The following is an 11,066-nucleotide window of genomic DNA, read 5'->3' as shown; positions in this document are numbered from 1 at the left end:
TTTCCAGCAAACTTACCTCTTTCCTGCATACAGATTTCATCAGAAAGATTTTACGGCAGGGGGGATCATACCCTCCCAGGCTGAATGCCTCAGGAGGTAAGACACCTTCCTGATACCACAAAACCCAGCATTTACAGGTGTCTTTTACAGAAAGAACAGAAAGATGGGTATAATAAGGAAATCTATTAACTTCACCTAGCTAAAATCATATAGAAAACAAAACAAAACAAAACACACACACACAAAAACAAAACAAAACAAACACACACACACACACACCAAAACCCATGAACCTTAAACAGGTATGAGAAACCAACTTGTTTTTAAAAGACCTGCCATTACTGAAATGGCATCTTCTTTACCAGCACCAGCTACGTGCCTTTGCCCTGTGAGCCAAGCGACAACAGTAGAAGCAACATGCCAAGGTAACTGATTGTCAGGATATGAATATGCATCCATATGCCTGATATATTGCTCAGTTTATTCAAGCTATCACTTCAGCAGTTTGCTGATGTATTAAGCTCTCCATGAAAGAAATGCAAAGCGTCTAGGCGATGTTTCTTCTACTTTCAAGCTGCCAAGAGAAGTATGATTTATGAGGCTGGCCCATCTTTCCATCTCCTACTGGTTCATACAGAAGCGAGGACTTCTTGTCACCTTTCTCTTCCTCTACACTCCACAGAAGTCATTTTATATATATTGTTTACATAATAGAGAACTTAATTTAAAGTTAGCAGAAGCACTGTTCCCTGATATTTTTTCTTTTTGCATTCTTACGAAGGAAGGGAGGGAAGGGAGGAGGGAGATCTCTGCCAAGCCAAAGTATTTCCTGGCGTCTCCCCTTGCCATAGCCATTACCTGAGCTGGAGCCTGCCCCTGCTAACATCTACATGCATAACAGCTTTCCTGGGTTACTGTCAGCGAATAAAAGCCAGGATCCAGGCTCTGCAGAGACAGCAAGGAGTTTCTCCCCCTGGTGTGTCTGCACTTGAGGACCCCAGGCTGAAATTGGTCCCTGTAGGTAGCTCTGTCTGTACTGGTATCTCTCACATTTCCACTTGGGGTCTTGCACTTAACAGCCACCACTCCCGAGGCAGCCTCCTGCCTCGAGTCTGCTCTGAAAGAAGTACAGTTTCTTCTCATTCTCCTCTCCTGGGACACTCAGAAGATGGCTCTTCCTCCTCTCCTGGGACACTCAGAAGATGCCTCTTCCTCCAGAGAGGGAGAAGACGATGGCTGGTATAGGAACCTTTTGCTGCCCAAGCTACACACAAACCCTGTCCCTTCTTCCCAGCTACTGCAGGAACAGAAAGCTGCGCACAAAGAAGGCAGGCAGGCTGCTCGGGATGAACAGCTCACCTCTGCCTTTTCAGACACAGGCAAAGCTCCATAAAATTTTTGATCCCAGGCAGCCTCTGGCTTTCCTGGCTGTCCTGATCTGCCTCAAAGCTCAGCAGACCCATTCACATCCTTGCACAAAGCGCATTAGCAAGCAAAGAGAAAAAGTAGAGATTTCTCATTTTTCCTTTCTCTGTCAAGTTCCAGATTTGTTAGGAGAAAAAGATGTAAATTGCTTGTTTTCAGTGCTGCCAAGCCACTGTACATTAAAGAAATCACAAAGTCCATGTCCTGGTTGTGAAATATCACCATTAGTGGTGTCATTAGAACCCATAAAAGCTCAATGAATTTCAAAATAATAAATGAAAAATAAAATGGTTGACTGAAGCTTTCTCAGGGTTAGGTTTATTTTAGAGAATTTTTGCAAGAGAGAAACCCAACCTATCAAAGCTAATTGGCCACTCTCTCCTATTGAGCTCTTCCATTTTTCCAGCCATCGGTGGGCCAGAGACTGACTCAGCAACACAATGGTTGGGTCACTTGCCGGGAATAAGAGAAAATCAAGTTCAAATTCTCTCTTAATCAGGTAGACGACTAAACTTAAATCTTGATCTCCTGCAGCCTGGGGAAATGAGTCAGTCATTAGGTTACCGGTAATCCAGTGTGGATTTCAACCTTGTGGGTACAGCTTTTTTAGCAATGAAAAGGTTTCTGTTTTTTTCTCATGTGGAACAAAAACACGTCAAACTTCAATTTTATTGTAAAACAGAATTCTTGCCTTCTGGCCAGTCCTCAGTAATATCATTTCCCATTTAAATAGCCTTCAGTATTCAGAGTTCGAAGTGGGACCTCCCTCCCTTCCAGCCCTGTGGTGAAACCGAAGAGCTAGCTCCCTGGGGACCACTTTCTGCAGCTCCCTGGGGTCCTGATGGCAGGCGGGATCCTCCTGAAGCCTCCTGCCCTTCTGTTTGGTTTACTTGAAGCGATCAGAAGTAGGTGAAGATAACCAACATCTGGCAGCCTTCTGATATTTTCTGACCGCTGCCAAAGAACACGCCCGCAGTCCTCACCCACCACCAAAAAGGAAACAGGACAAAACAACAGGAAAAAAACCATCAATCACCCCAGAGCGGGTAGATGTCATCTCTCAGTTCTCGTGCATGTCATAGATGACCACAGTGTAAGGACAGAAACCCTGCCCCAAAGAACCACAGCAGAAGATGCAACTGGTAATATAACTGGTGATATAACAGGAAAGAGGCTGCAGGAATGAAAGGAGCATGAAGAAACAACCAGGCAGCTCCACAGCACAGCACAGCCCCTTTTACATCTTCTGTATTTCAAGTAGATCTTTTACCTCACTAACTTGTATCATTTCCAGTCTCTGCAGCTGTCCTTGAATTAATTTGGTTCAGGATGTTATTCTTACTGCATTAATTACCAATCACATCTGGTGCTTTCTTCCTACATTTTGACACATCGATGGCCATACAGGAAAACGTATTTTTCAATAGCTTACAAATACACAGACAGGGACATTTGGACAACTACCCATTCTGCTTCCATTTAAGAGTCTTGCAACTGAAAGATTTATTAAAAAAAAAAAGTTGGTGCCTAAATTTAAGAATCAAATTCATGTCTAAGCACTTAAGCACTTGAGTATGTGGTCTGATTTGGAAAAAAAAAAAAAAAATTGGAATCAAAAAAGTGCCAGCAAAGCCAAATGGAAGCTGATGACTTGAAGAATTCAATCCCTTACTTCATTGTCTAAGTAGCAATTCAGAAATAGGGCCTCAGAGCTCATTTTAAAAAATAATAAAATAGAATAAAATATTTGTATGTATACTGGCTAGGGCTGGAGAAAATAATTCAGATCACTGATCCCCTCTGAACTGGCAAATTGCTGAAATTTTTCTAAAAAAGCACTGTTCATATTATAAAGGCATCCAGAAGACTGAATACCACAACTGGGCACTGAAAGAACATGCAAAAGGTTGCTCCCATCCTAAAGGCAGATGTTACAGCAGGGTGACAAGTCCCACCACCTTGGTGCAGGTGGCCTGCGTGCTCTCAGCCTGGAACCCAGTAGCTAAACAGCTGAAACCCAGATACCAGCCAACCTAAATGAACTTTCTTCACAGAGGGCTTCCCTCCACCCCCCCCACCAGACTTAACAAAAAGGGGCCTGAAGAAAAATAGCCATAAATCTCTTGCGAGACTTCATCCAATTCTCTCCCAAAGTGATGGCATTGTGCATTGATTTGCTCTCAGGTGATACCATCTACATCTCTGCTTCACTCAGTAGATGGTTTGTGTATAGGAAAGCCCTGATGTTCCTTGAAACTACTCTGATAATAGATGTAGCCATTTCTTTCACATGGCTACTCAGGCTCAAAATTACTCGAATATCGGAGCTTCCCAAGAGGAGTGAAATATCCGTATTAGCAAAGGTTCCTTCCTCAGTCTGGGCGGTGCCTACACTTAACTAAATCAAAGTTTACTTAAAAGCTTATTAGTTTCTGGCTCCATACAGACATCACATTTCTGGGAAGTTTTGATCAAAAAGCCTGGCACGGCTACAATTACAATATTGTTACAATTCACTAACTGTTCTCGGTATGTTCAGAACAGAAATTGTGTTCATTTTATATACAATTCATCTCAATTTCAGTCAGCAAGACCCAGGTGTTTATTTTTCTGAATTTTCATCTTCTCTCTGAACCCTTCAAATGTATTTCCAGCTTACAATAAAGCTTGCTAAAAAGTAATGCCCAAACTGCCCATAACTGTTCAAAGAAAAAGCCATAAAGGAGTAAGAACAGGGATTAGAGAATTATAAGGACATGGCATCTACTGACTTCCAATAGGCCTATTAATATTATTTCATGGTTTTCATTCTTGATTCTAAGAAACAAAACAAACTGCAATGGCTGTCTAGGGAAGGAGATACTGTTCTACCGGGTAGCTTTCTTACGTGCTGCCCACATCGTGATCCATCCACATTTACTGATTTCCAAAGCCTAAACTGAAACAAACTGTCTCAGACGGCCAGTGACAGCTTTGAGTGTTGTATCTGTATTTAATGGAACAAAAAACACAAACCACCTTGTCAGACACACCACTGTGTCAAGCTCAATTACCTAAATAAACACGAGTAATGGCTAATTTTACTTGCTGCTCACTTTTTCGAAACTGCTTCAGTGTTGACTTTTGCAGTCTCTTCCCTGGAGGACTACATCTGCCTGGTTTAAAGTTTCACTTCCAAACACCATGTCCAAAACCTAAAAGCTTGCTACAGAGGGGAGAAAAAAAAAAGTATAAATTTGAGAAAAGATCCTTCATTCTTTGGGGAAAACTGGCCTTAATCCTAAGAGGAGTCTTATTTAAGCAAGTACTGTCTATGGGCAAGTAGTGTTTCTGTTGCCAATGCAAATAGGTCATGACCTGCTATGATGGAAGCCCATCAATAGCTTTCCCAAGGGAGCAGTCACTCTCAATGTGTCTTTCTCCACTGGCAGCCCTGAGGCAGATGACTCCATGCTAGCCAAATGGCATGACGAGCCCGAACATCAACAAGGTCATATTGAAAATGGTTAAAATACATCAAGCTGAGGAGAAATATTTTTTTTTCTTCTCATTTTTTTCTTAATACAGCCTTACACCTCTCATTGTTATGCAATGCAAGAATGCATCATACTTCGTGATTTCCCATAGGGAAGACAACTACTGGACCTATGCTTGCTCACACGATCTGAAAAGGTGCCTCTTCAGCCATCCCTGTGACCCTGGATAAAGGGCTTCCTGTCTGGCAATGTTTTCACTTAGTTTCTCACTTCATGCACTTTCTCCCACACAAAAGACGGCCCAGTGATCGCAAGAACTAAACTACAGACACCACGAGTAACAGATCATCCTATACGAGTGCACGTTGTTCAGCAGAGTAAAATCCACACATTCTTTGTCAAGCACCCACAAGGAACTGAGCAGACTGCAGACGCTTCATAGGACAGGTCTGCTGTCTGATGCCCTTTCTGTCCATGGCAAAAGGCTGTGCTTGACCTCTAGGTGCACTAAGCCAAGAAAGAGCACAATCTTCAGATTCAGGATCAAACCAGCAAACTGACCCACCTCTACCCTCAGGATTTTGCACGTAGCACCAGTGAAAATAGCAGGGCTGCACATCTGCATGAATTGTGCAAGAGTCCTACTGTGCAGAAGTCAAGGGGGAGAAAAGGGAAGTACAAAGAACAGTCCCTAGCAGGGGCAGAGTCCTGCAGACAGATTCACGCTGATTCAACCCTGCTGGGTGGAGATTCACCAGCTGCATCTCTGGCCACTTACTCTGGGCTGTGCTGTCCAGTCTCATTCAGCCCTGTTCATCGGGCTTGGTGCCTACACACCAGGAATGCTCCCCTGTGGGATCCCCAAGGACTGATGAATGGCTTTCTCTTCGAGACTTGCCATAGAAAGTCCTACTGTGACATATGGGCTGAACAGGCCTTTGCACTGTTTTCTGGTCTTCCCGCATCCTAGACAGGCATTTAGAGAATTGCCCTACTTTATACAGAAGGGAAGACTTTGTCATCACACAACAAAATAAATTTACCTATAAAGTATACTGATAAAAGTTTTTCATTTCACATTCAATATCAGAAAAACAACTCTTTACCAGTTATGTTTTTGAAGAGGCAGGTGGATTACTGTCTACTTATTTCCGAAAACTATTTTCTGGGTTAAATCCAACTTCCAGCTGGTGCTTATCAAGAAGATACAGATATCTAAGCATCAGAGAGATAAGATCGAGCATTAATTTCACATATTTTATTCTCCACAAACACTCAAATATCTGTAATTGAACAACTGCTAGTCCTAAAATTCTATTCAAGCACTGAACAACACGAGTAATAACAGGTCTTGAAACACTGCTAAAGTAGTAGTAGTTTTCCAGAGGAAAAAGTCCCAACATTAAAGGAACTGTTCTAATGCTCTCCTCTCCAGTACCAAGAATGAGTAAGGGTGGGAGAACTGTCCTGTCCCTGAGCTTCAAGGTAAGGGCACATTGCACAGCACTGTCTAACTGAAATCTGTATGTTTTAAATTGCAATGGAGTGTTGGTTTTACAGCTGAATACATGGAAGCTCTTGAGTTACAAAAAGAACTATTATTGCAAACCTGCCTACAGCTACAGTTGGTGTTCTTGGAAGATGAGTGTGCAAGTAACAAGAAGCTAACAAATTCATGCCAGTAAGTCAAGTTTAATTTGCTTTCCTTTTCCCCTCCCTTCTAAAGCTGGCTGAAATACAAGTTCCACTGTAAATGCAGTGACTAGCAAACATGGATGCCATCACAAATACAACGCTGCCAAGAGGAAGCCCTCCGTTGACTAATAACAGAGTTTCCAATAGCAACTGCAAGATATTCTGGGCACCAAACTGAAGAGATTTAGGGATATATTCTAAACAAGATGTGCTTTCTGCGACTAGAGAATATGCATTGTATAACATTTGGACAAAAGGTTCTTAAAAAGTCATCAGTAACTTGTATTACAAAAGGCAGAATCAGAGGATTTGCTGGCTCTTCGATGACCTTTACTTCAACAGATAACACTAAGCCCTCTGCATCAAGCCTGTTATTAAAGCACAGATGCACAAAATAAAGACACAACTCATTGCTGAGCTTTCCGCACTGCAAAGGCCTCAAATTTTTTCTGTCAACTGAGACAATATGAAAGCACAGCCTTTTATTTTGGAAAGAGGAGACGGCATGCTTGGTAATTTTTTATGCAGCATTTGTTGCTGTCAAAGTACAATACAGAACTTAATCAAGTTCATTTGTTAACTAAGTAACCCATTCTTTGAAAACATATTCTCTAACGCAAGACAGCGTCAGCAACGGATTATAAAATCATTTACTAGAAGTGGAAAATGAATTTTAAAAAGATTATGTTCTGTCAGAGCTTCTCCTCTGTACCCTTTGCTTGCTGAAGTTGCTGGGCATTTCACACAGTTACTTCCCCTGCAGACACAGGAATTCCTTTTTTTTTTTTTTTTTTTTTTTCCCCTCACTTGACTACAGAAAAAATTGAATCCCCCATTGCTGCAATTCAATAGTTGTATCAAAGGCCGCCCGTAGATTTTCATAAGAGTAATTTACTTTATCTTTGAAGTAAATACAGATTTGTCAGAAATATTTGCTAGGTCAATTTGTAAGCTCAACTATGTGGGAATTATGCCAAAATACAAGCACAAATCAGACTGCTAAGAAGCAGTTTCAAAAGGATGCTAAGTACTAGTGAAAACAAGGAGGTTCTAAGCAATGAGATGAGATCACAGAATCACAGAATCACAGAATTTCTAGGTTGGAAGAGACCTCAAGATCATCAAGTCCAACCTCTAACCTAACACAAACAGTCCCCACTAAACCATATCCCTAAGCTCTACATTTAAACGTCTTTTAAAGACCTCCAGGGATGGTGACTCCACCACCTCCCTGGGCAGCCTGTTCCAATGCCTCACAACCCTTTCAGTAAAGAAGCTCTTCCTAACATCTAACCTAAAACTCCCCTGGCGCAACTTTAGCCCATTCCCCCTCGTCCTGTCACCAGGCACGTGGGAGAACAGACCAACCCCCACCTCGCTACAGCCTCCTTTAAGGTATCTGTAGAGAGCGATAAGGTCGCCCCTGAGCCTCCTTTTCTCCAGGCTGAACAAGCCCAGCTCCCTCAGCCGCTCCTCGTAGGACTTGTTCTCCAGGCCCCTCACCAGCTTCGTCGCCCTTCTTTGGACCCACTCAAGCACCTCGATGTCCTTCTTGTAGCGAGGGGCCCAAAACTGAACACAGTACTCGAGGTGCAGCCTCACCAGAGCCGAGTACAGGGGGACGATCACCTCCCTAGCCCTGCTGGTCACACTGTTTCTGATACAAGCCAGGATGCCGTTGGCCTTCTTGGCCACCTGAGCACACTGCTGGCTCATATTCAGCCGACTGTCCACCATCACTCCCAGGTCCTTCTCTGCCTGGCAGCTCTCCAACCACTCATCTCCCAGCCTGTAGCTCTGCTTGGGGTTATTGCGCCCCAGGTGCAGGACCCGGCACTTGGCCTTGTTAAACTTCATGCAGTTGACCTCAGCCCATTGGTGTAGCCTATCCAGATCCTCCTGCAGAGCCTTCCTACCCTCGAGCAGATCGACACACGCACCTAACTTGGTGTCATCTGCAAACTTACTGAGGGTGCACTCAATGCCTTCGTCCAGATCATCGATGAAGATGTTGAAGAAGACCGGCCCCAGCACCGAGCCCTGGGGGACGCCACTAGTGACTGGCCTCCAACTGGACTTGACTCCATTTACCACGACTCTTTGGGCCCGGCTATCCAGCCAGTTTTTAACCCAACGAAGCGTGCGCCAGTCCAAGCCAAGAGCAGCCAGTTTCTTGAGGAGAATGCTGTGGGAGATGGTGTCAAAAGCCTTGCTGAAGTCAAGGTAGACCACATCCACAGCCTTTCCCTCGTCCACCCAGCGCGTCACTTTGTCATAGAAGGAGATCAGGTTCGTCAAGCAGGATCTGCCTTCCATAAACCCATGCTGACTGGGCCTGATCGCCTGCTTGCCCTTCAAGTGCCGCGTGATGACCCCCAAGAGGATCTGCTCCATGAGCTTCCCTGGAACTGAGGTCAAACTGACCGGCCTGTAGTTCCCCGGGTCAGCCCTCCGGCCCTTCTTGTAGATGGGCGTCACATTCGCTAGCCGCCAGTCAGCTGGGACCTCACCTGATAGCCAGGACTGCTGATAAATGATGGATAGTGGTTTGGCCAGCACCTCTGCCAGTTCTCTCAGTACCCTTGGGTGGATCCCATCCAGCCCCATTGACTTGTGCACATCCAAGTGCCGTAGCAGGTCACCAACCAGTTCTTCGTGGATGGTGAGGGCCACATCCTGCTCCCCATCCCCTTCCACCAGCTCAGGGTACTGGGTATCCAGAGAACAACCGGTATTGCCGCTAAAGACTGAGGCAAAGAAGGCATTGAGTACCTCCACCTTTTCCTCATCTCTTGTAACTAAGTTTCCCCCCGCATCCAGTAAAGGATGGAGATTCTCCTTTGTCCTCCTTTTTGTGTTGATGTATTTATAAAAGTGTTTTTTGTTATCTTTAACGGCAGTAGCCAGATTGAGCTCCAGATGAGCTTTGGCCTTCCTAATTTTGTCCCTGCACAGTCTCGCTACATCCTTATAGTCCTCCCTAGTGGCCTGTCCACTTTTCCAAAGATTATAAACCCTCTTTTTTCTCCTAAGCTCAAGCCACAGTTCTCTGTTCAGCAAGGCTGGTTTTCTTCCCCGCTGGCTCATCTTTGGGCACATGGGAACAGACCGCTCCTGCGCCATTAGGATTTCCCTCTTGAAGAGCGCCCAGCCTTCCTGGACCCCTCTGCCCTTCAGAACCGCCTCCCAAGGGATTCCACCAACTAGTGTCCTGAGCAGCCCAAAGTCAGCTCTCCGAAAGTCCAATACAGTGGTTTTACTGGTTCCCTTCCTGGCCTCGCCAAGAATAGTGAACTCTACCATTTCGTGGTCACTCTGCCCAAGACAGCTCCTGACAATCACATCCTCCACCAGTCCTTCTCTGTTTGTGAAGAGAAGGTCTAGCGGGGCACCACCCCTGGTAGGTTCACTAATCAGCTGCGTCAGGAAGCTATCTTCCACTTTCTCCAGAAACCTCCTAGACTGCTTTCTCTGGGCTGTGTTGTGCTTCCAGGATATGTGAGGGAAGTTGAAGTCCCCCACGAGTACAAGCGCTGAAGATTTCACAACTTCTGTCAGCTGCCTGTAGAACTCCTCACACTAACTTCACAGAGAAACAGATTCATCGTATAACTGACTAAATATAGGTGAGCTGTTCATTATTGCAAATTCCACACTTGAACAGCAAGAATACCTTTCTACAAATCAGTGTGGTCATTTCCATCAAGCTGAAGATTTAAAATATGCACCTACTGTACTACAAACTCAAAAGATCAACCTACTCAAGCTTCTTCGTGCTACCGTATCTAGAGTACTACTTTCAGTAAAAAAACATTTGGACATAATGTCATAATTTAGACATAACAAAACATAGATTTACATTTAGGAAGGGTATATGAGGCAAAACCCCACTGTACAGAATGAATTCTGATTGCTGAACTGTTCTTTAGTCCAAGTAATTTTAGTCTACAGTACATCTGCCCACCATTTTTAATTTTAGAATGAAACCAAGTTATTAGAGGTGTAAGTAAAATAAAAACAAGACTGATGAGGATTTAAAACTCTAGATGGCACACTCATACAATAAAAGACTATAAATCTGAACAAAAATACATAGAGATTCACCTATGAGACTTCCTTGCTTTTCCACCTGAAACAGACATAATCTATCTGCAAAAACTGTTTCCAAGTCAATTAGTGAATTCATGTCATAGAAGTATCTGCACCACTTCTCCAAGTTCGAACTGGGTAACTTAATACAAATACTATGCAGTACTAGCAGTTTTATGTTTCATCAGTACCAAATTGAGTTAATTTGAGATACTACATGTAATATACTCATGGAATAGCACCCATTCTGTCACACCATTATATTCACTGCTCACAGTAACATATTTCATGGATAATGGGAACGAGATCGTATGTTTCCTAGAGAAATGGATTAGTGCACCAACCAGTTATACATATTTTCAAGCTTTGAACCCACAGAAT

The sequence above is a fragment of the Anas acuta genome, chromosome 2 (assembly GCF_963932015.1).
Source record: "Anas acuta chromosome 2, bAnaAcu1.1, whole genome shotgun sequence".
Lineage (NCBI taxonomy): Eukaryota > Metazoa > Chordata > Aves > Anseriformes > Anatidae > Anas > Anas acuta.
Note: the sequence above shows the minus strand (reverse complement) of the source record.